Source organism: Notechis scutatus, chromosome 10 (genome assembly GCF_049901735.1).
Source record: "Notechis scutatus isolate UNSWTSFEM ecotype Mainland chromosome 10, rNotScu1.2, whole genome shotgun sequence".
NCBI classification, from domain to species: domain Eukaryota; kingdom Metazoa; phylum Chordata; class Lepidosauria; order Squamata; family Elapidae; genus Notechis; species Notechis scutatus.
Window position 1 is genome coordinate 10,056,922 of NC_142018.1, and position 23,668 is coordinate 10,080,589.

General features: G+C 41.2%; 1 long non-coding RNA gene across 1 annotated transcript in view; it reads right to left on the reverse strand.

Annotated features, from left to right (window-relative positions):
- The window catches only part of LOC148129749 (uncharacterized), a 73,843-nt gene that overhangs the window by 11,360 nt on the left and 38,815 nt on the right, over window positions 1-23,668 (reverse strand). The window contains exons 2-3 of the long non-coding RNA XR_015750715.1: window positions 17,390-17,929; window positions 8,038-8,130 (exon numbers count right to left, since the gene is read on the reverse strand). This is a non-coding gene — a long non-coding RNA (uncharacterized LOC148129749). The remainder of the gene's footprint in view (window positions 1-8,037; window positions 8,131-17,389; window positions 17,930-23,668) is intronic.

Here is a 23,668-nt window from a genome sequence, read left to right on the forward strand (position 1 = left end):
ATACCTCTTTCTAACGGTGCTAAGCTTATACGTGAAATCGAATCTGAGAAAAGACTGGAATTCTAATGGAAAAATTCATACTGCGGGAATTAAAAAAATTGTATAGATCGTTTGTTATAAATCATTTAGCTGCACATACAGGACATTTAAGTACAAATCTGGAAGGAGATAGAAGAGGGGGAAGAATAAGAAAGCTCAACTCATTTCCCAGGATTGTTGTTGTGGGGGAAAAATATAGGAGAAGCAAGGAATATTAGGTATGTTCACCGCCTTGAGTTATTTATAATTTATGTTACAGGTAATCCTTGATTTACAACAGTTCATTTAGTGGCCATTCAAAGTTACAATGGCACTGGAAAAAGTGATGTATGACCATTTTTCACCCTTATGACCATTACAGCATCCCCTTGGTCACATGATCAGATTTTGCTTGGCAACTGACTCATGTTTATGCCATTTGCAGTGTTCTGAGATCATGCGATCCATTTTTGCAATCTACTGACAAGTGAAGTCAATGGGGAGGCCAGATTCACATAAGAACCGTGTTACTAGCTTAACAACTGCAGTGATTCGCTTAACCACTGGGGCAAGAGAAGTTGTGATGACCTGGGGCGTGGCACAAAGGCAACACAGTCAGTTAATCTATAGGAGTCCCTTTATTAGCTCCACTTTGCCCCCAGTGTCCTGGTTACCTTCTGGCTAGAGAAAAACTCTCCCAGGAACAGCCTTTGGTTGCAGAGAATCAAGTCCAAAACATGGTCAACAAAAACTGTAACTATAAGTCCAATCAAGGCAAAATGAGGTAATTAGTTTGGCAAGGCAGGAGCAACAATTCCAGACATGAAGGCATGGCAATAACTCAACACGGTTGGGAGGATTCCAGGAATGCAGATAAGCAAAGTCAACATAAGATAAACTCATGTTTGCTCCCAGCAGCCTGCTGCATGCAGCCTGCATTTCTTTTAAACTTTATTCCCAGGTGTGGCTAATGAAGGGAATCAGGGCCTTTTCCTCCCCCATAAGCCACGCAACCCATGCTGTTTCTTTTCTCCATTCCTCCCTGCATGCCCTAGGACAGTGATCCCCAACCTTTTTATGCCGTGGCCCGGTACCGGCATCAGCTGGGTGCCGCGGCCCGGTACCAGCATCAATTGGGCGTCGCCATCTTTTTTGACGAAAAAGTGCTTCTGGTGACCTCACCAGAAGCACTTTTTCATCAAAAGATGGCGCGCATGCGCTCCAGTGAGCTTTTTGGGTAAAAATGGCTTTCTGCAGAAAAGCTCACCGAAGCGCTGGCGCCGCCATCTTTTTGATGAAAAAGTGCTTCCGGTGAGCTTGCAGTCCGCGTCCCTGGCATGCCCTAGGATGAAGAGGGGATGGCCCTGGATCTTTCTCTGAACTCCTTCTCCCTTGTCGTACCTCTCCCCTTCTCTGCCCAGCCAGACTTTGCCCTTCCCCAGTTTCCTCCACAGCCAACAGAGCCACACTCCCACTACTTGTCAGCTGTTCATCTTCCTCCTCGGATTCAGACTCCAACAGGGGCATGACAGAAGTCATAAAATGGCTCTTTCCTGGCTCATTTAACATCTAGTGACAGAAATGTTGGGCTCAACTGCAGTTGTATGTTGAAGACTACCTGTAGCTAAATGATGAAGAATGGAGGCAATGTAAAGATCTTCAGATAAACCAAATTTTGGGCTTAATTGTGGGTCGTAAGTTGAGAGCTACTGTACATGCATAACGTTATTTATAAGAAAGGTGGGGTGAAAAATAATAATAGCAATTATATTGAGACTTATATTGGTTTACAGACTCAACATATTGCCCCCAACAACCTGGGTCCTCATAAAAAAAGAATCGGTTGTATCTTATTACTTCCTCCTTTAATTATAAAATCCTTTTAAAGTTGATTTTTATGTCTTAAGAGTTAGAAGGTCAGAACCTGTAGATCTTCTGATATCCCAGAGCTAACTTTCGCAGCGGCCATAGGTTGCTATTGGTTGTCCCCATTTTTAACACATCAGCTCAGATCCAACCCACTAAAGCAATTCAATTTTAATTCCTGAGTTTGATCTGGATCCCTGAGCCAAATGGTTTGGATTGCTCCACAGAATTGCATCAATCTGACTTGGAAAATCAGTTCAGCTGAATAACAAGCTTCCTGTACATGCTTAAAAGGTCCCTGAATCACTGAACCAATTCAGAAGCAACCAAGCCAATTCAACCATTTCCTTCAAATTGTTGAGCTGATTTGGGGCAGTTGATTTAATCTGGACATTTGATCCCATGACGATCGAATTTCATCTCCAAATAAAGCACTTTGAACAATTCTACAATGTTGGAAGTTAGATTTAACAGATTAAGATAACAGATCAACAGAGTTGGAAGGGACTTTGAAGGTCATCTAGTCCAACCCCCTACGCCCAAGCAGGAGATCCTACCCCATTTCTGACAAATGCCAGTCCAATCTCTTCTTGAAAATCTCAAGTGATGAAGGTCCCACAACTTCTGAAGGCAAGCTGTTCCATTGGTTGATTGTTCTCACTGTCAGAAAATTTCTCCTTATTTCTAGGTTGAATCTCTCCTTGATCAGTTTCCATCCATTATTCCTTGTCTGGCCTACAGGCGCTTTAGAAAATAGCTTGACCCCTGTGACATCCCTTCAAATATTGGAAGACTGCTCTAATGTGGTCCTTCTCTTCACTAGACTAGCCATGTCCGGTTCCTGCAACCATACGTTTTAGCCTCCAGTCCCCTCATGATCCTGGTTGCTCTTCTCTGCACTCTTTCTAGAGTCTCAACATCTTTTTTATAGTGTGATGACCAAAACTGGAAGAAGACAAGCTTTCCTCTGTCATCTTTGAGTGCAACTGAGGATTAGGACTGGAATAAAGCTTGGAGGATAACATATTCATGGTGTATTTAAACAGCAGCAGTGCACCTTTGATTTCTGACAGGAATCTCTACAAAAAAATCCTCACCATAGCTAAGCTGAAGTATCATGCATTGTGGGGAAATCAAAATGGCCACCAACCGTGCCATCAGCTTAATCCAGTCTTCCGCAATTTGGGGCCCTCAAGAAATAGCCAATTTGGCTGGAAACACTGAAGTTATGGTCACGATACAGGTACTCCTCGGCTTACTGTCAACTCATAAAATATTTCTATGGTCTTTTTAGAGCTGCCAACAGAAAGGGATGGGGGAAATGGGTTTGAAAGAGCAGTGCGGCAGCTTGGAAATCAAAAGTGCATTCCTTACATAGTTGTTTAGAAATAGTAACTGAAGTTTCTGCCACGCAAAATTCTAATTGGAGAACATGATTGATCTCTTGACTATGGATGATACAGCCATATCAGTTCATTTAGTGATTGTTTGAAGATACAACCGACTTATGACCATTTTTCACACTTCATTTAACAACTGTGACAAGAAAGGGTCTTAACATGAGGCAAAACTCACTTAACAGATGTCTCACTTAGCAACATAAAATTTTGGCTCCTTTGTGGTGCACTGGTAAAATGTACAGGTAAGATGTACAGGTAAGTCAAGTACCTCTCCAGTTGGAAGAAAACTGAATTAATTTTCCACTCAGCCACACTTTAAAAGAGAGGGGACAGGAACTTATTTCGATCAACTAATAGGCTAACTAATGTGAAGGATTCCAACTCACAACTTTCTTCTTCCTTTTCTTTTCTTTTTTGGAAGTTAGGCAAAGGTTAATAAGCTAAATTAGAGAGGGCTAATGAAAGCAAAGTTCAGAAATTCGGTTTGAGGCAGCCTAGATGAATACTTGACTGCTTTATGAAAGCATTTTCAATATCCTCTCTCAGACAGAGATAATGAAATTGGGCATCTTATATGGCAACCAGGATGCTATTTTAAGCATCATTATACCAGGGGGAATTAGAAAGTAAGAATGACAGCTGAAATGAGGTGACATTGTCTTTAGCTCTCAACTGCCAGAGCATCTAGACTAGCACATCTGAAGGAGTTAAACATCATTCTATACTACCAGGAAGATGAGGAAGAGAAGAGGTCTTATGAAGAGATTTTATCCAGGTCCTTCCGTGGAGTTTTAATTCAAGCAAGATAGGCAATGTTCTTCTGCTACTTCTCACCATTTCTAATCTGAGTTTCATCTCTTTGAAGAGATGAGAACTTTCAGACAAAAATTGAGAATAAAAATTTAAATTCTGTTGAGAAACATCTTGGGATCTAGATGTTTTTGCATCCAAGAGCATGATCAACTGTAATCAAATGGTATCCTCTTTCTCCTTCCTCCTCTCCTTCTTCTTCTTCTTCTTCTTCTTCTTCTTCTTCTTCTTCTTCTTCTTCTTCTTCTTCTTCTTCTTCTTCTTCTTCTTCTTCTTCTTCTTCTTCTTCTTCTTCTTCTTCTTCTTCTTCTTCTTTCTTCTCTTCTCCTTCTCCTTCTCCTTCTCCTTCTCCCTCTCCTTCTCCTTCTCCTTCTCCTTCTCTCCTCCTCCTCCTCTCTTCCTCCTCCTCTCTCCTCCTCTCCCTCCTCCTCCTCCTTCCCTCCCTCCACCCACCCACTGATCCACCCACCCACCAATATTCATCAACTCAGGCAGATGAAGTCTTATATGCGCTGAGCTGAGCTCTGGTGAGGTTTATACAGCTCACTTAAGCCCTAAACCCAGGTCAATAAAAATCAGTTGCTCTGCTCATATTACATCTATTCATGTAACATGATGGCCCGATTCACACCACATGCTAAGACAAGGGCTAGGATTACCCATCATACTGAACTATAAACTGATCTCATATAAGCCCAGCCTAGCACGTTGAGTACTTCTATCATTCAACACTCTTCAAGACCCTTCCTTCCTTCCCCTTCCTTCCTTCCTTCCTTCCTTCCTTCCTTCCTTCCTTCCTTCCTTCCTTCCTTCCTTCCTTCCTTTCCTCCTTCCTTCCTTCCTTCCTTCCTTCCTTCCTTCCTTCCTTCCTCCTCCTCCTCCTCCTCCTCCTCCTCCTCCTCCTCCTCCTCCTCCTCCTCCTCCTCCTCCTCCTTTTTCACCACCTTCAGCAAAAACTCCCTCTATCAGCCAGCTGTAAGATTAAAAGCTTTTCAACTTGCTATCTTGGGAAATTTCTTTCGAGGAAATTACTACAAAGGCTTGTTTTAGTGTGTTCCCCTACTGTGCATCCTACTGGGTTTTTTTAATAAGGAAAGCTATCCATCCATGGAACTGTATCCTGTTTTCCATGCTTGAGTGTCTAACAGCAGGCAAATACAGTAGAGTCTCTGATGTTTTGCTCCTTTAATTTTCACTCCATAATGTTCTCTGCCTGATTTTGCTGACTGATGCATGCACCTTCCAAGTCGTTTAATTAGGGGTGTATACGCACAGAATTTGGGCAGAAAAAGCTGTCCTTTTCTGAAAATAAATAAGCAGTCGAATACAAATAGAGAAGAACAATGGAGAAGGAGGGAGGGTGGAAAAATATGTGCTTAAAGGATTCAAAATGCGGCTTTTATTTTTTAATGTTAAACAAATAATTGCAAGAAATATTTTGCAAAATATTTAAATATATTTTTAAAAAATATAAATAAAAGGCGAATGATCCCTCTTGCCCAGATTTCACCAGTCTGATACTGTCCAAATATGTTGGGATCCTGAGATTTCCAAAGGTCAAAGGTCATGCCAGTTAGAAGCTTTGCGTTTTTAATTCCTGTTTCAGTTTCTCATTTAGAGTAAAGGTTCCCCAAACTGAAGCGCAGTTAAGAAATATTATTATAGAGAAGGTGGCCTCTAAGTTGCAGGAGAACACCTATCAGCTTAGAATTACCTATATAGTGAAGGCATTTTCACACAGAAGATTTGCACTATTCAAGAACCAAATAGTTCTGGGCTTTTATGATCCCACAACATTGTGCCTCTTGGGCCATTAAGCCAATTCCTTTTCCCAAAGATGCCCATGGAGGTATTGCTCCCAAAGGAATGTGTGGGTTCTACCATTGTGACATTCCAGGATTTTTAAAAATATTACTTATTTTTAAATGATATACTTTTTACATGCTGCCCATCTCCCTTGGAAAATCAACTTTGGCCTAATATTGAAATAACACTGCAGGCAGTTTTGGTCACCACACTATAAAAAAAGATGTTGAGACTTTAGAAAAAGTGCAGAGAAGAGCAACCAAGATGATTAGTGGACTGGAGGCTAAAACATATGAAGAACAGTTGAAGGAACTGGGCCTGGCTAGTCTAGTGAAGAGAAGGACCAAGGGAGACAGGATAGCAATCTTCCAATATTTGAGGGGCTGCCACAGAGAGGAGGAAAGGGGTCAAGCTATTTTCCAAAGCACCCGAAGGCCAGACAAGGAATAATGGTAGGAAACTGATCAAGGACAGATTCAACCTGGAAATGAGAAACTTTCTGACAGGGAGAATAATCAACCAATGAAACAGAAATTGACTTCAGAAGTTATGGGAAGTTATGGAGTTGTGGGATCTTCATCACTGGAAGCTTTCAAGAAGAGGTTGGACTGCCATCTGTAAACAATGGTGTAGGGTCTCCTTGGGCGGGGGATTGGACTGACTGACCTACAAGGTCCCTTCTAATTCTGTTAATCTGATCAACACTAGAAATGTCCAACTTTCATTCTTCGTTCAGCTCAGAGGCTGCATGGATGACCTGAGGTCACTTATCTTCTTCCAGTCTTTTCTACCTCAGAGAATTGTGGCAGGGGCCATCTTAATTGTTGAGTGTGTACAACAAGCCAGCCAAGATGAAAGTCAGGTTGAATAGTTTCTGGTTCCGCTGTCTTAGTGTGTTCGATGAATCGGCTCTTAATATTAAGCCATAATATGATGACTGTATAGGGAGAGCCAGTTATGTGAGCATAGCAATTGTGTTTAATGAACCTGGGTTTAGGGTTCAGCATGTTTTGTAATCCCAAATGCTACTCAAGAAATGGAGGGTATCAATGCAATACATAGATTTATTTATTTGAAATACTGCAAATCATTGAGTTACACAAACAAGGAATGCTTCAGATCAAACATCACAAAGAGAGATGCAGAAACGTAACCATCCTTCGGCCTACCTTTGAATACACATCGAATGGTGGAATACAGTTGGCTATCTTCAAAATCATTATGTTGCCTCCATTCTTCAACATGTAGCTATATAGGTAGTCCTCAACTTACGGCCACAAATTGAGCCCAAAATGTATGTTGCTAAGTGAGATAGTTAAGTGAATTTCACCCCATTTTATGAGTTTTCTTTCCAACGTTGTTAAGTGAATCTGGCTTCCCCACAGACGTTGCTTGTCAGAAGGTCACAAAAGGTGATCACATGACCTTGGACACTGCTACCATCATAAATATGAGTCAATTGCCAAGGGTCTGAATTTTGATCATGTGACCATGAGGATTCTACAATAGTCGTAAGTGTGAAAAATAGTCATAATAAGTCACTTTTTCAGTGCTGTTGTAACTTCAAATGGTTACTAAATTGTTGTAAGTTGAGGACTACCTAAAGGTACTTAAAGGTGCTTAAAGAGGCAACTGGACTTTCTGGTTTTTCTTTGAAGACATTTTGCTTCTCATCCAAGAAGCTCTGACAGGATGGTGTATAAATCCTTCCATTCCCCACTATCTAGTCATAGCTGAAGAAGCTTCTTGGATGAGAAGCAAAACGTCTTCAGAGAAAAACAAGAATGTCCAGTTGCCTCTTGAAAAAGCACCTCTGGGACAACCATGGCCTGGAGGACTGAGAATCTCCATAGACACTGAAGACTACCTGCATTAGAAACATCTCTCTTTAAAGAAGAGTCTCTTTCTTTAAAAGAAGAAAAAATTGGGCTGAGGCCAATTCAGAAAAAAAATCACTTAAATTTACTCATTGATGAACCTGCTAGAAGAAGGAAGATTCTATCAATACCATTGACCTTTGTGGAACAGATGCTATTTCAGCACTTGCTTCTCTGCCATTTTGAAATTAAAAGGAATTGCTGTGGAAGGACCAAAAACAAAACAAAAAAACACCCATCTGATAGGAAACAAAACCTACCTCTTCTTCTTCTCTCTTATAAGATGGTGGGATTCTTGATAATATTTCAGTAGGAAATTTGATAAAGTAGAGGGCCTCTTTGGTAATTTCTTCCTGAAATAACCAGATGAAAAGGTATTATTACATATCTTATCGTTCTTACCTTTATACCTTGCTTAAGCTCCTAAAACAACATAGACAATTTCCAACCCACAAGCTTATCCTGCCCCCAGGAGCTCTCCCTTTCACTGTTGAATCCTCAGACGTTGTTCTCTAGGAGGGAGATAGAAACAAGTGTTGATTCTCAACATCTCAGCTCAAGATGAAGACATGAGAGAAGAAGTCTATGGAGACTTTTCAGTCATCCAAGTCATGGTTGTCCCAGAGGTGCTTTTTCAAAAGGCAACTGGACTTCGTTTTTAAAGACTGGGTGCCTTCAAGTTAAAACAAAGTCCAATCATCTTTTTGAAAAAGCTCCTTTGGGACATGAGAAAAGAAGGTTCTACTCAGTGAAGATTGTCTTCTGAGAACCCAAAGGCCAAGCCACAAAGGACTTCCTTGATTAAAGGTAGAAGCTTGAATTTTACTCAAAAGCCTACTGAAGTGAATCAGATAACAATGGCTGTTACGTACCAACACACAAGTTATAGCATTTTGAATGCTGTGACTTCTTCCCAACCCTTCCCATCTGGTTAGGCTTTCAATATGCACCCATATATATTTTTGAAATTTCTTTTATTGGATATTAGTAACTTGGGTTGGCAGTTAAGTGGTTGGTTTGAGCTCTGAGTGTGGTGATTTGGTTGCAAACATTTCATCCCCATTCCAGGAGATATCTTCAGCGCCCTTTGAATTGTGTTTTGGATTGAGCACAACCCAAAGTGCACTGGAGACGTCTCCTTGAATGGGGATGAAAGGTTTGCAAGCTCGGAGCTCAAACCAACATATGCTTTTCCTACTCCTCAAAATACCTGCCCATTGTCTACATAGAGAGACAACCTCGGCTCAAAGCATGTGAAAACATCTATGGAAATTACATGGGAATTTCTTTTAATGAGAGATGTGTCTACCTGAGTGAGACTCATATTTTAGGAGGCAGAACAAAGAGAAGTACCGTTGCCTAAGGGAGCAAGGTCAGGTGAAGGTTAATCAAAGAAATGACAGTTAAATGATCTGCTGGGCTCTTGAGACCATAAACACACATTTTGCCAAGCTCTGCTATAAAGAATCTCTATAAACAGAAGTCAAACAAATGGACCACAAAGACACACAAGGCTGCCCCATTTGCAGCATCTATGTGTGGTTTTAGGATGTGTTCTAGCTTGGCTCTACATAAAGAGGACAAGGAAGAGGGAAGGCAGTTTTTTTTACTTGTACCTCGTCTGCCTTCTAAAATAAAAATTTAAACACAGCACCTCTATTCTTCCGAATTTTAGCAAAAAGACCAAATAAGGGTTTAGACATCATAAAAGGTTTGCAGATGGTACATTAGGACAACTACATGTAGAGTCCAATCCTCCACCTTTCTCTTTCTCAATCTTCCTAGTGTTTCAAGATAATAATCTTTGCCATGATTCAAAGGGTCATAAATTGAAGTTTACCAACATAATTAAAATCCAACAAAATCAATTAATTGGTGGACACTGATGGATGAAACATTACTCTGTGAGGTGGGAGACAATCAGATTACCTCTCCTATTCCATATTTCCATACAGCTCCCCCAAAAAAAAAAAAAAAAGTAGTGAAACTAATCTTATAGAAGCGGTAAGGGTTCTGGGGTTTCAGCACTGATTGGACTGTTTTTCCTGGGAAAATCTTCTCCTGGGTATCTACCACCTCTTTGGTTTCTTATAGTTCCATTAATACCAAGGGAAAATTCCATTCAATATTTTGAAGAATGTGCACTGCCAGAAAATCTAAAAAGTGGTGTAAAAATGTGGGGTAAACTGCATAGCAAGAAACTTCCACGCAGTTTTCCAAGAATATTGCATGGGTGTGTTTATGGAGGAGAAGGAGCAACAGAAATTGAGGGCAGAGATGAAAGAGGAATCAGTCTAGAATCCTTATACGGCCATAAACAACTAAGTCCAACCTCCTCTTGAATTTCATTGACCCTTATCTAATTCCAAGCAAGTGCCAACTGTTAGTTGATAAGATTCCTGGCACAGGAGGATTAGCAATATATCAGTCTAATTAGACCTTCAGTGTGGACCTGGTCTTTCACACCTGACAGTTTATGAAGTTATCAGGAGATAAGCTCAACTCAAAAGAGAGTTTATCTTTTGCCAACTTTGACTTACTTTCCCTCTCTATGGATTTAGAAGTGCTAAGGAAGGGGAGAAAGAATGACCCAAGTATCTCTGCTGCCAGATTTCTGCAAGCTCATTAGAGCAGATTAGGCAACTGGTGGCATCAGAACAGAACAGAATAACAGAGTTGGAAGGAACCTTGGAGGTCTTCTAGTCTAACCCCCTGTTTAGGCAGGAAACTCTATACAATTTCAGACAAATGGTTGTCCAATTTCTTCTTAAAAACATCCAGTGCTGGAGCATTTACAACTTCTGCAGGCAAGTTGTTCTACTGGTTAATTACTGGTTAATTAATTACTAATTCATTAACCTAATTTCTCCTTAGTTCTAGGTTGCTTCTCTCATTGATTAGTTTCCACCACTGCTTCTTGACCTGCCCTCAGGTGCTTTACTCCCTCTTCTTTGTGGCACCCCCTGAGATATTGGAACACTGTTATCATGTCACCCCCAATCCCTCTTTCCATTAAACTACACGTACCCAATTCCAGCAACCATTCTTTATATGTTTCAGCCTCCAGTCCCCTAATAATCTTTGTTGCTTTTCTCTGCACTCTTTCTAGAGTCTCAACATTTTTTTTACACCAATGGCGACCAAAATTGAATGCAATATTCCAAGTGTGGCCTTACCAAGGCCTTATAAAGTGGTATTAACACTTCATGTGATCTTGATCCTATCCCTCTGTTTATGCAGCCTAGAACTGTGTTGGCTTTTTTGGCAACTGCAACACACAGCTGGCTCATGTTTAAATGATGTCCACTAGGACTCCAAGACCCCTCTCACAGTTACTACTATTGAGCCAGGTACTACCTATACTATACCTGTTCATTATACCTGCGCATCACACGGTCACACAATGTTCCAACCATTCCAAAAGCAAGAGAACATGAAGCAAAACCCATCAACTGTATTAGCATTGTTTGCGGAGTATCGTTCTTGTTACAAGCTGCTCACGGTAAAGCAAAACCCAACACTAATGAAATCTGGCACCTGATTTTAAACCATTCAATTCCTCTTGCCTGTGAAGGTACCCCCCCCCCCCAAAAAAAGAAAAGAGGTTAGAATTATGGAGTTATTAATTTTATATTGTTTTGACAATTGATTTTGAACACTCAGACTAGAGCTGTCCTTTTAACACCTAATGCTGTAATTGTTCAAAACTAATTATTTCTCCTTGGTGCATCTGGCAGCAGAAAACCTTGAAATGAAGATGTGCATTGCTAGTCAAGATGTTTTCATCAGTGTTTCCAGGAGAATATTCATTCAGTAAAATCTAGCAAATCTTCACCTACTAAGATAGAGAAGAAAGGGGTGGGGATGAGGCGTTTATTTTCTTATCACCGTCTTCTAAAGTCTAGCACATCCATTGTAACAATGTGTACATTTAGCCACATGAGCCACGACAACATGGGACATGGAGATAGGTGAGGGAGATCTAGCTGGAACATCTGTCACTCCTTTGGCAGATCATCATCATCCCCTCCTCCTCCTCCTCCTCCTCCTCCTCCTCCTCCTTCTTGGACCCCGCGAGATCACTGGCCATTGACTTTTAGTTAGTAGGCGGTCTTGGCCATGGTGGAAGGTGCTGCTTTTTGGACACATCCATACCAGAGAAGCCAGTCTTCTCTCATCTTCTATAATTGGTGCCACACCAAAATGTCGTTGAATGGTGTCATTTGTGATGTGGTCAGGAAGGGAGATGCCCACTATCCAACGGAGTATTCACATTTCCATGGCCTGGAGAAACTCCTTTGGCAGATATAGCTGGCTAATCTAATCTTGGTAGTAAGACAATTGTTCTTGGTCTCACTCAATGCTCCATACTTGTTCCTCCCCAAGCTGTACGAACAATAAAAGAGGGCCACCATCTCGCAGCAAAGCACACAGTTCTTCAACCAAGGACATACATTGAAAAGACATTCCTAAACTACCCAAATTAATTTCACAGGATAGCTGCAATGCAATCTGAGTCTTGTTCTTCTTGGCATTATCGCAAAGGGCATTAGCAGAATTATGAAGCCTTCTTCAGCCAGCTGTAAAGGACTGTTACTCTCCGTCATCAAATCATCATTTAAAAGTTCAAGCAAAGGCTATATTTCCTGGCAGGCATTGCCAAGTTTTGACGATTTAACTGGCAGAGATGACTAAGGACTGCAGAAATCTATTGCAGACTTTTTGAAAGAACGATTTTTCCTAATAAGCAGTGCTTGATTTTTTTTTTTCTATTGAGAAGGAACAGGAAGTTATTTGAAGAACCATCTTTTCCCAGTTACATTTACCTGACCCACCAAAGCAGGAAGGCAGGGGATGCTATGTGTCCCTTCTCCTAAGGAGGTCCATCTAGCAGGATCAAGAAGAAGGGCCTTCTCTGTGGTGATTCCCTCCCTGTGGAACATCACATTCAGCAATCCTCATCAGAGAAGCTGTTGAGCGTGAACGGAAACGTCCAAACGCCATCTTATTTGGACTAGAAGACAGCATTGTCAATGATGACATCACAACTGTCCGAAACATCATCAGAGATTACCAAGCATCAACCATCTCCGGTGATGAAATACTTGACATTTCCCGCATTGACCGAGAGCTCAAAAATAGAGACGGCTCTGTGGCCCCACGCTTGTGCAGGATCATTTGCAAAAATGAATCAAGCAAACATAAACTCATTTACACTATAAACTCACTCGCCAAAACCAACACCAACCACCCTGACTTAACCATACAGCAACGTGCCCGCTCCCGTGCACTCCCGTGCACTCCGCATCGAACTCAAAACCCGTCTAGACAATGGAGAGAAGGACCTGTACATTGACTACCATGCTGACTGTATCAAAAGTAAGACACGCAACCCAATACCCAACTTTACCCTCAACCACCACCCTACCTCAACCACCTACCACCACCCACCATCACCCAAAACTACCCACCACCCACCATCACCCAAGACTAGGCACGCACGCCCCCAACTACCTCAATCCCAACTGCTGCCGGACTTAAATGCAAACTACTCAATGCAAGAAGCCTCGTGAATAAAATACCTGAATTTCTCATCCTCTTAAATATGGCTAACTTCGACATTATATTTGTCTGTGAAACATGGCTCAATGCATCTCTCCCCAACTCCATTACCACAGTAAGAGACTATCATGTTTACCGATCAGATCGTGAAAATCGTCGAGGAGGTGGTGTTGCTATATTCTATAAAAATCCTTACATCTAAAAATATCCAAGTTACCCAGGAGCTTGCCCTTCCTGAAACCATCATCTGTGAACTATCCTTAAATATCACAATTCGATTCTTACTATGTTACAGAGCACCTGATTATGACATCGAACATGTAAACAAGCTAAATACACTACTAACATGGGCTACATCCTGCCCATACCCTTTTATCTTTCTTGGAGATTTCAATCTACCTCATATCGACTGGACCCTAAATAATTGTACAACTGAAATCATACACACAACCTTCTACAATGCTATTACAAATCTAGGTCTTGAACAACTAGTAACCAACAACACTAGACTGAACAACTGCCTCGATCTCATCTTCTGCAATAGTTTGAATTTAATTTACGGAATACAAACCAAAGAACCCTTTTCCAGTAGTGACCACAATATGATTGACTTTTGCCTCAACATACGTCCACACAAAAATCACCACAATGATGTCATCCCTAATTGTAACTTCAAAAAGGCAACTATGATCTTATAGATAACGATCTCTCATCCCTCGATTGGCAATCTCTATTCACTGGATGCAATACTGTTGAAGACCATTACAACATTTTTTACTTGAAGTCAAAAGAGTCATCAAACTATATGTTCCAACAACAACTCCAAAACAAAACAAAAAGCAGATTACCCATATCAATAAGGAAACTTCAATCCAAAAAGAGATCACTCATGGAAAAACAAATCTGGTCACGTTGCTAATTTCAAAAACCGATACAAAAATCTATGCCACCAGATAAAGACCGAATGCACCAATTATCACATTAAACAAGAGGAAAACCTTCTAAGCACCAATTCCACCCGTGCTTTTTACAATTTTGTAAACAACAAACTAAAAGACTCAAGGTCCATCCCTCCTTGATAGGACCCGATGGTAAAGACTGCAGCGACGACACCATTAAAGCCAACATCTTTAACACATTCTTCGGCTCAGTGTTTGTAAACAGTAATGGATCATGCCCAATGTTTCCTAGCCGTATCACAGATAACAACAATGATCTAATACATATCGATTTTACAGTAGACAACGTTGAAAAAGCACTACGCAACCTAAAACCATCTCTATCTATTGGACCGGATGGAATATGTGCCTACTTCTTAAGAAAGCTATCCACTGCCATAGCCAAACCTCTAAGCATAATCTTTGAAAAATCTTTCAGGACCAGCTCCTTGCCTAACCTATGGTTACAAGCCACAGTCATCCCTATCTTCAAAAAGGGAGACCCAAGCCTAGTTGAAAATTACAGACCAATCTCCTTATGCTGCGTCACCTGTAAAGTCATGGAATCAATTATTAACCAATCCATCATCCTCCATTTAGAGACAAACAACCTACTCTCCAATAAACAATTTGGTTTCAGAAAAAACTATCCTGTAATCTGCAACTCTTACACTGCAAAAACATATGGACTACACAACTCGACCAGGGCAAAGCAATAGACGCAATCTACATAGACTTCTGCAAAGCCTTTGATTCAGTGGTACACGACAAACTACTCCTAAAAATAAAATCTTATGGTATCTCTGGACAACTGAATAACTGGATAGAAGCATTCCTGTCAAACAGACAACAAATGGTCAAAATCAGGAACGCCCTATCAAATCCAGTACCTGTCAATAGTGGTGTTCCCCAAGGCAGTGTTCTAGGACCAACTCTCTTCATAATCTACATAAACGACCTTTGTGATCATATCAAGAGCAATTGCGTTCTCTTCGCTGATGATGTAAAGCTGTTCAATACCACAGACAATACTACTTCTCTACAAAAAGACCTAGACTATGTATCTGAATGGTCTAACATATGGCAACTTCAAATCTCAACAAATAAATGCTCTGTCTTACATATTGGTAAAAAAATCAGAAAATAAAATACAAGCTGAATAGTCAAGATCTTGTTGATGACCCAAGCTCTGTAAAGGACCTGGGAATACTCACCTCTAATGATCTAAGTGCTAGAGCCCACTGCAACTACATAGCCAAAAAGGCATTAAGAGTTGTTAACCTAATCCTACGTTGCTTTTTCTCTGGTAATATCTCACTACTAACCAGAGCATACAAAACATTTGCTAGACCAATACTCGAATACAGTTCATCAGTCTGGAATCCTTATTACGTATGTGATATTAACACAATTGAGAAAGTCCAGAAGTATTTCACAAGAAGAGTTCTCCACTCTTCTACCCGTTGTAGAATACCTTATGCCACCAGACTCGAAATTCTAAAACTAGAAAACCTCGAATTACGCTGCCTTCGGTCCGACTTAAGCATGGTATATAAAATCATACATTGCAATGTCCTACCTGTCAATGAATACTTCAGCTTTAACCATAACAACACAAGAGCACACAGCAGATACAAACTCAAAGTAAACCGCACCAAACTTGATTGCAGGAAATACGACTTCAGCAATAGAGTGGTCAATGTCTGGAATACTCTACCCGACTCTGTAGTCTCTTCCCCAAACCCCAAAAACTTTAACCTTAGACTGTCTATTATTGACCTCACCCCTTTCCTAAGAGGTCTGTAGGGGGCGTGCATAAGCGCACCAACGTGCCTACCGTCCCTGTCCTATTGTTTCTCTTATTCTTTTATTTTTCTTATATGTACCCATTTCATATATTCACAACTATGTATACACTTGTACTTATTATCTTGTAAACAATTGACAAATCAAATAAATAAATAAATAAAGAAAGAAAGAAAGAAAGATAAGATTGGCCTCCATTTTGACACACTTTTGAAGACCCTGAAGCAGTGGTGGGATTCAGATTGTTTTACTACCGGTGAGCGTGGCTTGGTGCGCGTGGCAGGGGAAGGTTACTGCAAAATCCCCCATTCCCTTCCCACCCCATTAACCTGCTTTCCAGCTCCGTTCTCCTGTGCAGGGCAACCAAAGAAGATCCAGGCAATCAGCTGGGACTCTGGAGGCAAAGAATAGATGGGGGCGGGCCCAGTCAGAGGTGATATTTGCCAGTTCTCCGAATTACTCAAAATCTCCGCTACCGGTTCTCTAGAACTGGTCAGAACCGGCTGAATACCACCTGTGCTCTCAAGACTTGGTTTTGTCAGTGGGCCTGGGGACCCCAGAGTGGGATGAAGCCTATCAAGTGGCTCACTTGATTGTTGTCAGCAGGGGTGGGCGGGAAATTATTGCTTTTCTATTGTTTTCTATTGGGTTTTTTTATCCTTGCACCCAGAGTCACTAGGTAGGGCAGCCATATACATTTTCTTAAATAAATGAGCCCATTTTGGAAGAAACCACCATTCAAATAACTGCTTTTATTCAAAGTGGACTAAACCTGGTTTGCAAACAATAGCTTCGCTCGTCCTCAAGAATTACATCTCCTTTAAACCCCATTGGTTCCAGCTTTGGATTCTGCAATTCAATAAACCCTTGATTTTCATAGATTGCTATATTCCTAATTCTGCACTGGATCATGGATCAGTTTATATATTTGAGTCACTCGTTTACACGAATGTGCTATACGTTGCTTGCCTGTATTTGCACTGGATTTCCTATTAGGAGATTCAGATGCAAAGGTTGACAGAAAAAAATACTTTTGAACAGATAATTAAGTAGGTTGTACCAAGCGCAGACAGACAAGATCAGTTGTTTTGGAACAGTTATGATTAAAAAGACAGTCCGTGGATTCAAAATCAATTGTCAACACAATAGACAATTAATAGCCTTGGCACTGAAAACTTTTTGACATCTTTAGAGCCAAATAATGAGAGGAGTCAAGATCAGACACCATTCTTCATTAATGTTAGAATAAGCTTTGTAAACACCTGGCAATACAAATAATATTTCTAAGTTCTAAGAGTAATCTCACCTAGTATAAACAGCTTTCTACATATTAGCTGTCAACCCTGAAGTTGGCTGAACTGTGGCCATTTCCTTTTTTGTAGCTTTTCTCTAGGGAGTTTCTTCTTCTCATGGCTTCAGGGTTGACACAGCCTGGAGAGGAGCCAGAGACAGATGTGTAGCTGATGTAGAGATGTAGAGAGATGTAGAGATAGCTGGGGTGCTGTGGCCAAAATAAAATTCTTTCCTCTGGGAACCAAGGACATTGGTGCAGGTGTCTGAAGGGTGGAGACAGGTCACCTAGCAACTGGACTGTATGCTGATTGGTCCATGTGATTGGTGACTCTGGGGGCAAGTGTCAAAGTTTTACTTTTAACTGGGTGTAAAACTGGCGGAAACTTAGAGCTGGTTTTCCATCAGGAACATTGCCAATTTGATAAATCCCAATAAAATCTTCTTTGAGGAATTTGCCTGCCTCGGAGTTCTTATTGAATGGGATGTATTACTTGGAACCTTGACATTAGCATCTCTCTGGATTCTCTTCAATCTTTTAATGGTGAAAACCAACCTAGCGAAGACATAGATTCATAGAGAGAAAAACATAGTTTTACACGCAGTACAAATTGGCTTCTGGTAGTTGGAGGTAGCATGAGATGTTCTTAAGTTGGTGTCATTGGGAGGTGTACAGTATCTAGCTCTAAATGTTTGGGTCTCACTCAGTTGTAAATCAAGCAGTATCAGTGAATGACTGTCATTGTCAATAATCTATACATATAAAAACGACTATGTGCGTGGCTCTGTGTGTGTATGTTCCAGCATAACTCTGGAATGCCTTGAGCAATTTCAACCAAACCTGGCACACAGATGACTTACCCTCTGGAAACAAATACTGTGGGGGTTAAGACATCCCTAACACCTCTCAGGGGTGTGTGCCTTAAAATGGCTTCTACTGTACAGCACAGTGGACTTGCCATGGTAACGGATTCACAGCACTCTAGTACTCCACAAGGGGGCTCTCTCTCAGCCCTCCAAGGAAACGTCAGGCGATTGGCCAAGCGCAATCAAAAAAATGAAACACCAGTGTACATAAGAAACTCCTGAGGAGAAGAATAGAAGACTTGCGATGCTGCGCGAGAGACAGTACAACAGTGTGAGTGTTGACTACAGGATTTTTCTGTCTAATACAGGTTTGGGAGAAATAAATACCCAGGCAACGCCAGGTTATTGGCTACTTTGTTTATAAATTGGAGTTAACAGAGATGGCTAAATTGACTGCTTTGATTAAACCGTTTTTGGACTTTTTGCTTGAGGTGGAAAAAACATGATACTTTGATTTGGGGTTTACCAATTAGATAGGTTTGCTGTTATAGAAATGGCTTGTTTATACCATTATGTAAAAGTAAAAAGTTGAGGTTGGATGTTATTATCTTATTCTACTGCACCAAAGAGAGTTGGAAGTCAATGCCTTTTCTTTCCTTTTTCCCCTTTCCCTACACTTTTTCCTTCCGTTTTTCCCCCCCTCCTACTATTGGGTTTTTTGTGTGTGTGTGTTTATATTACAGGCATAACCTCAACTTACAACCACCATTGAGCCCAACATCTATGTTGCTAAGTGAAACATTTCTTGAGTGAGTTTTGCCCCATTTTATGACCTTTTTGGATGCAATTGTTAAGTGAATCACTGCAGTTGTTAACTTAGTAACCTGGTTGTTAACTGAATCTGGGTTTCTCCATTGACTTTGCCTGTGAGAAGGTCACAAGAGGAGATCGTATGACCCCAGAACTCTGCAATTGTCCTAAATATGAACCAGTTACCAAGCGTCTGAGTTTTAATCATGTGACTACGGGGATGTTGCAATGTTGTTAAGTGTGAAAACGGTCATAAGTCCCTTTTTTCAGCACCATTGTAACTTTGAACAATCATTAAATGAACTGTTATAAGTCAAGGACTACCTGTATAAACTACAAACAAAATATTTTGTTTAGAAATTGCTTGGAGAAAACAGTGTTTACCATTTACAGGCCAGATAATTCCTTTGTTATCATCAAATGCTTGTTTTTGTTATTGTTTCATTGAGAAAGTTCTTGGTGCCTAGTGGAATTAGTTTACTTTACTTTATTGTCATTGCACCTCGTACAACGAAATCAAACACCATCTTCAGTGCACATCATGACCTTGAAAACAAACACAAACACACATTCTTCACCCTCCACATATTGAACCGAAAACCCCAACACCACACCAACACTGCACTATACAGAAGAATTCAACAGAGCTACTGCCCTGGGTTAGAAGCTGTTTTTCAGCCTATTTGTCCTTGTTTTTATTATCCTGTACCGTGGTAATAGTTCAAAAGAAAAAGGTGCCCAGATGGATCTTTGAGGATGTTTTGAACTTTCTTAAGGCAGCGGGAGCTATAAAGCTCTTCCAAAGAGGGGAGAGGGCAACCCATGATCTTCTGGGCAATGACGTCAACCCTCTGGAGTGCTTTCCTATCTGCCACTGTGGTACAAACCATACAGAGGTGCAGTGTTAAAATACTCTCTATGGTGCAGCGGTAGAAGGTCACCAGCAGTTTTCCATTCAGTTGTTGTTTTCTGAGAAGCCTCAGGTTGTATAATCTCTGCTGGGCCCTTCTGACCAAGGCTGCAATGTGAATTGTTATCCAGGGTGGTTAATTTGTAAATTGTTTGCTTCAAATATAGTAGTGATGGACACATTAGACCCATATTTTCCTCCCAAACATGGTTTGTGGTCAAGGATAAAGTTATCACCCAGAGCATGTAGTAGATACTAGGCTGAGGAAGAAGAGCCAGATTCCAAATAGTTACTGTCACTGCTTCTTCTATAAAGAACAGTTGAAAGCTCTACAGCAAAGTTCATTTATACCTCTGACAACCTTTAAACCTCCAAAGAAAGTGCAAAGGGAGGGCTACTGTTCTCTGAAGAGCTTTTTGGTGAAGCAAGCAGAATTATGAGCAGCAGGAGAAATGTTGGTAATTAACACAAGTATATATCTCTATCTTGCCAGCTGACAGAATGAAGCCTTGCATTAGCTCTGAACAAAATATTGAGGGAAGGAAGGGAGGAATGGAAGGAAGGAAGGAAGGAAGGAAGGAAGGAAGGAAGGAAGGAAGGAAGGAAGGAAGGAAGGAAGGAAGGAAGGAAGGAAGGAAGGAAGGGAAGGAAGGGAAGGAAGGGAAGGAAGGAAGGAGGAAGGAAGGAAGGAAGGAAAATAAAGAAAGAGAAGGAAAGAAGGAGAGGAAGGAAGGAAGAGGGAAGGAAGGGGAAGGAAGGAAAATAAATGGATGGAAGGAAGGAAGGAAGGACAGGAAGGAAGGGATGGAAGGGAGGGAGGGGAAGGAAGGAAGGAAAATAAAGAGAAGAAAAGAAGGGAAAGACAGAAGGAAGGGATGGAAGGGAGGAAGGGAAGGAAGGAAAATAAAGAGAAGGAAAGAAGGGAAAAAGGGGAGGAAAGGAAGGAGGGAAGCTAGGAAGGAAGGAAAGGAAGGAAAGGAAGGAAGGAAGGAGAATAAAGAGCAGGAAAGAAGAAAAAGAGGGAAGGAAGGAGGGAAAGGGGGGAAGGAAAATAAAGAGAAGGAAAGAAGAGAAAGAGGGAAGGAAGGAAGGAAGAAAAGGTGGATTCTAGCATTAAAAATCAAAACTGGCAATAGAAAAAAGCAAATATCTGTTTTTCTCAGAGGATGACTGGCCTAATTTATCATTTTAAGCAAAACTTACATATACACACATGGAGAGAGAGAGAGAGAGAGAGAGAGAGAGTCTATATCATAGCCAACATGTCTTTCTTCTTCCTCAGATGACATTTTTAAAAAGAATTATCTCCCATTTTCAGCTATTTATACCAGTTTCTGGGGTATCTTAAGCAACACACCAGATCTGGGCGGGAGGGGGGGGACGCATCAAAGCCAGAAGGATTATGGATTCCTTTTCCCCTCCTGCTCATCAATTCATCCCCATCAGATAAACGTTTAGTCCTTTAAGACCCCGGAAAGACCTCCCCTCAGACCTTATTCGGAAGACCTAGAAATGCCAGCTGCACTTTCTGTTATGAACTAACAAAAAACCATTTAATAAAACTTATTAACATTATGGTAAGCAGGCTTGAAATCCTGCACTTTGGATTGGCCCTTGGATAGCGAACTGGGATTGGTCCTCACGGAGCAACCTGATTGGCTATTAGTTTAACATCTTTCATTGGGCAAAAGTTAAGCATGTGGACACAGGTCATTGGTTAACAGGTCAGTAGCTAGCTCTATAAAAGGGCTACTGCTGCCCAAGGGTTTTGGCTCTCTATTTCTGATCCTTAATAAAGAGTTGAAGTTCACTAAGTCACTGACTCGTCTCAATTACTTGCACCCATGCCCAGAATATAACACTTTCCTCCTTTTTTTTCTTTTCTTTTTCTTTTTTTCTGGCTTTCTAAAGGACCGGATAAATTCATGGAGGGCAGGTCTATCCAGGGAAATAGAGGAGATGTCTCCATCTGCAAGTTCCCCAGAAACTCTTCATTGGTCACCAACTCTGGACTACAGTCATCCCTGGCCCTGGTCCATTGGAGCTATTCTGACGGTGTTATAGTCCATAATGCTTGGCCAGTTGGACCAATTGTGGTATTCTACTGGTTTGGCCTGGTTCTGGCATACCGGTAGCACTGAAGAACAGTCGGCAGAGAACCGGTTTGCTCTCAGTCTCTCCGATACTCTGCAGTTGGGCCCCTGATCCTAGGTCCTTTTTAACCTCTTAGCTATTTGGCGCAGCAGATCAAATTGCTGTGCTAAGCAGCTGAGAGGCGCTTAGTAGCTTAGTTTTTACTGTTTTAATGCATGTGCAAAGCATGCGTTTGGCGCACGTGTGTGCAGATGAGTCACATGATCCCCCCCCGCAGCCACGCCCACCAAGCCACACCCACAGAACCGGTGGTGGGAACTTTTGAATCCCACCACTGAATTGGACTGATTCAACAGTTCCTGGCTGTAGGTATCATTTGGAAAAGGGTAGCGGTGAGATTCAAAAAAATTTACTACTGGTTCTGTGGACATGGCAGGGGAAGGATATACTGCAAAATCCCCATTCCCTCCCCACCCCACTAGCCTGCTTTCCAGCTCCATTCTCCTGTGCAGGGCAACAAAAGAAGACCCAGCCAATCAGCTGGGACTCAGGAGGCAGAAAATAGATGGGGTTGGCAGGGCCAGTCAGAGGTGGTATTTGCTGGTTCTCTGAACTACTCAAACCTTCTGCTACTGGTTCTCCAGAACTGGTCAGAACCTACTGAATGCCACCTCTGGAAAAGGGGCATTTCCCAATAGTAGAGTGCCATCTTCACATTGAGAGGGCTCCAAATTTAGTCTGGGAATGACTGAACCTCAGAAGAGGCACTGCTATTCAGCATAAACAATGCTCAGCCAGACACCAATTATCTGGTTATAATGTGAAACAGGTTCCTATTGTATGTACCTATCCTTATTTGGAGAAAAGCCATCACTTAATAGTAAGAGATAGATTTCTGATAATGAGGTTAAGGAGGCCCTGATGGACTTGTTGACCTTTGGCCTTCCATTTAGCTATGATACCTTATTTGACCTCAAAATGCTGAGTGCAGCTGAATGGGACATGTAGTACTTGAATGAAGCGATGAGTCAGTAAAAATAAAATACCAGAAATAAAAATAAAATCTCAGAAGGAAATCACCTAATATTTTATTTTACTCATGGCTTCTCTGGTTGAACGGTTTGCCTGGGACACATACAAAATACAGTCTAGACTTGACTTTCCTCATCATTCTAGATATTGACTGGAGATCCAGGTCAGATTTGACCATCTGTTCCTAACACTTTTGGTTCCAAGACTCTATCTATCTATCTATCTATCTATCTATCTATCTATCTATCTATCTATCTATCTATCTATCTATCTATCTTTTATTTATTTATTATTTATTTTGTCAAGCATGTATTAGATAAGAGGTATAAGTATAAACATGATTATAAATACATGAAATGGATACAAATAAAAGGGAGACATTAGGACAGGGACGGTTGGTGCACTTATGCACGCCCCTTACTGACCTCTTAGGAATGGGGTGAGGTCAACAGCAGACAGTCTAAGGTTAAAGTTTTTGGGGTTTGGGGAAGAAACCACAGAGTCAAGTAGTGCATTCCAGGCATTGGCCACTCTGTTGCTGAAGTCGTATTTCCTGAAATTGAGTTTAGTGCAGTTTACCTTGAGTTTGTATCTATTGTGTGCTCGTGTATTGTTGTGGTTGAAGCTGAAGTAGTCATTAAC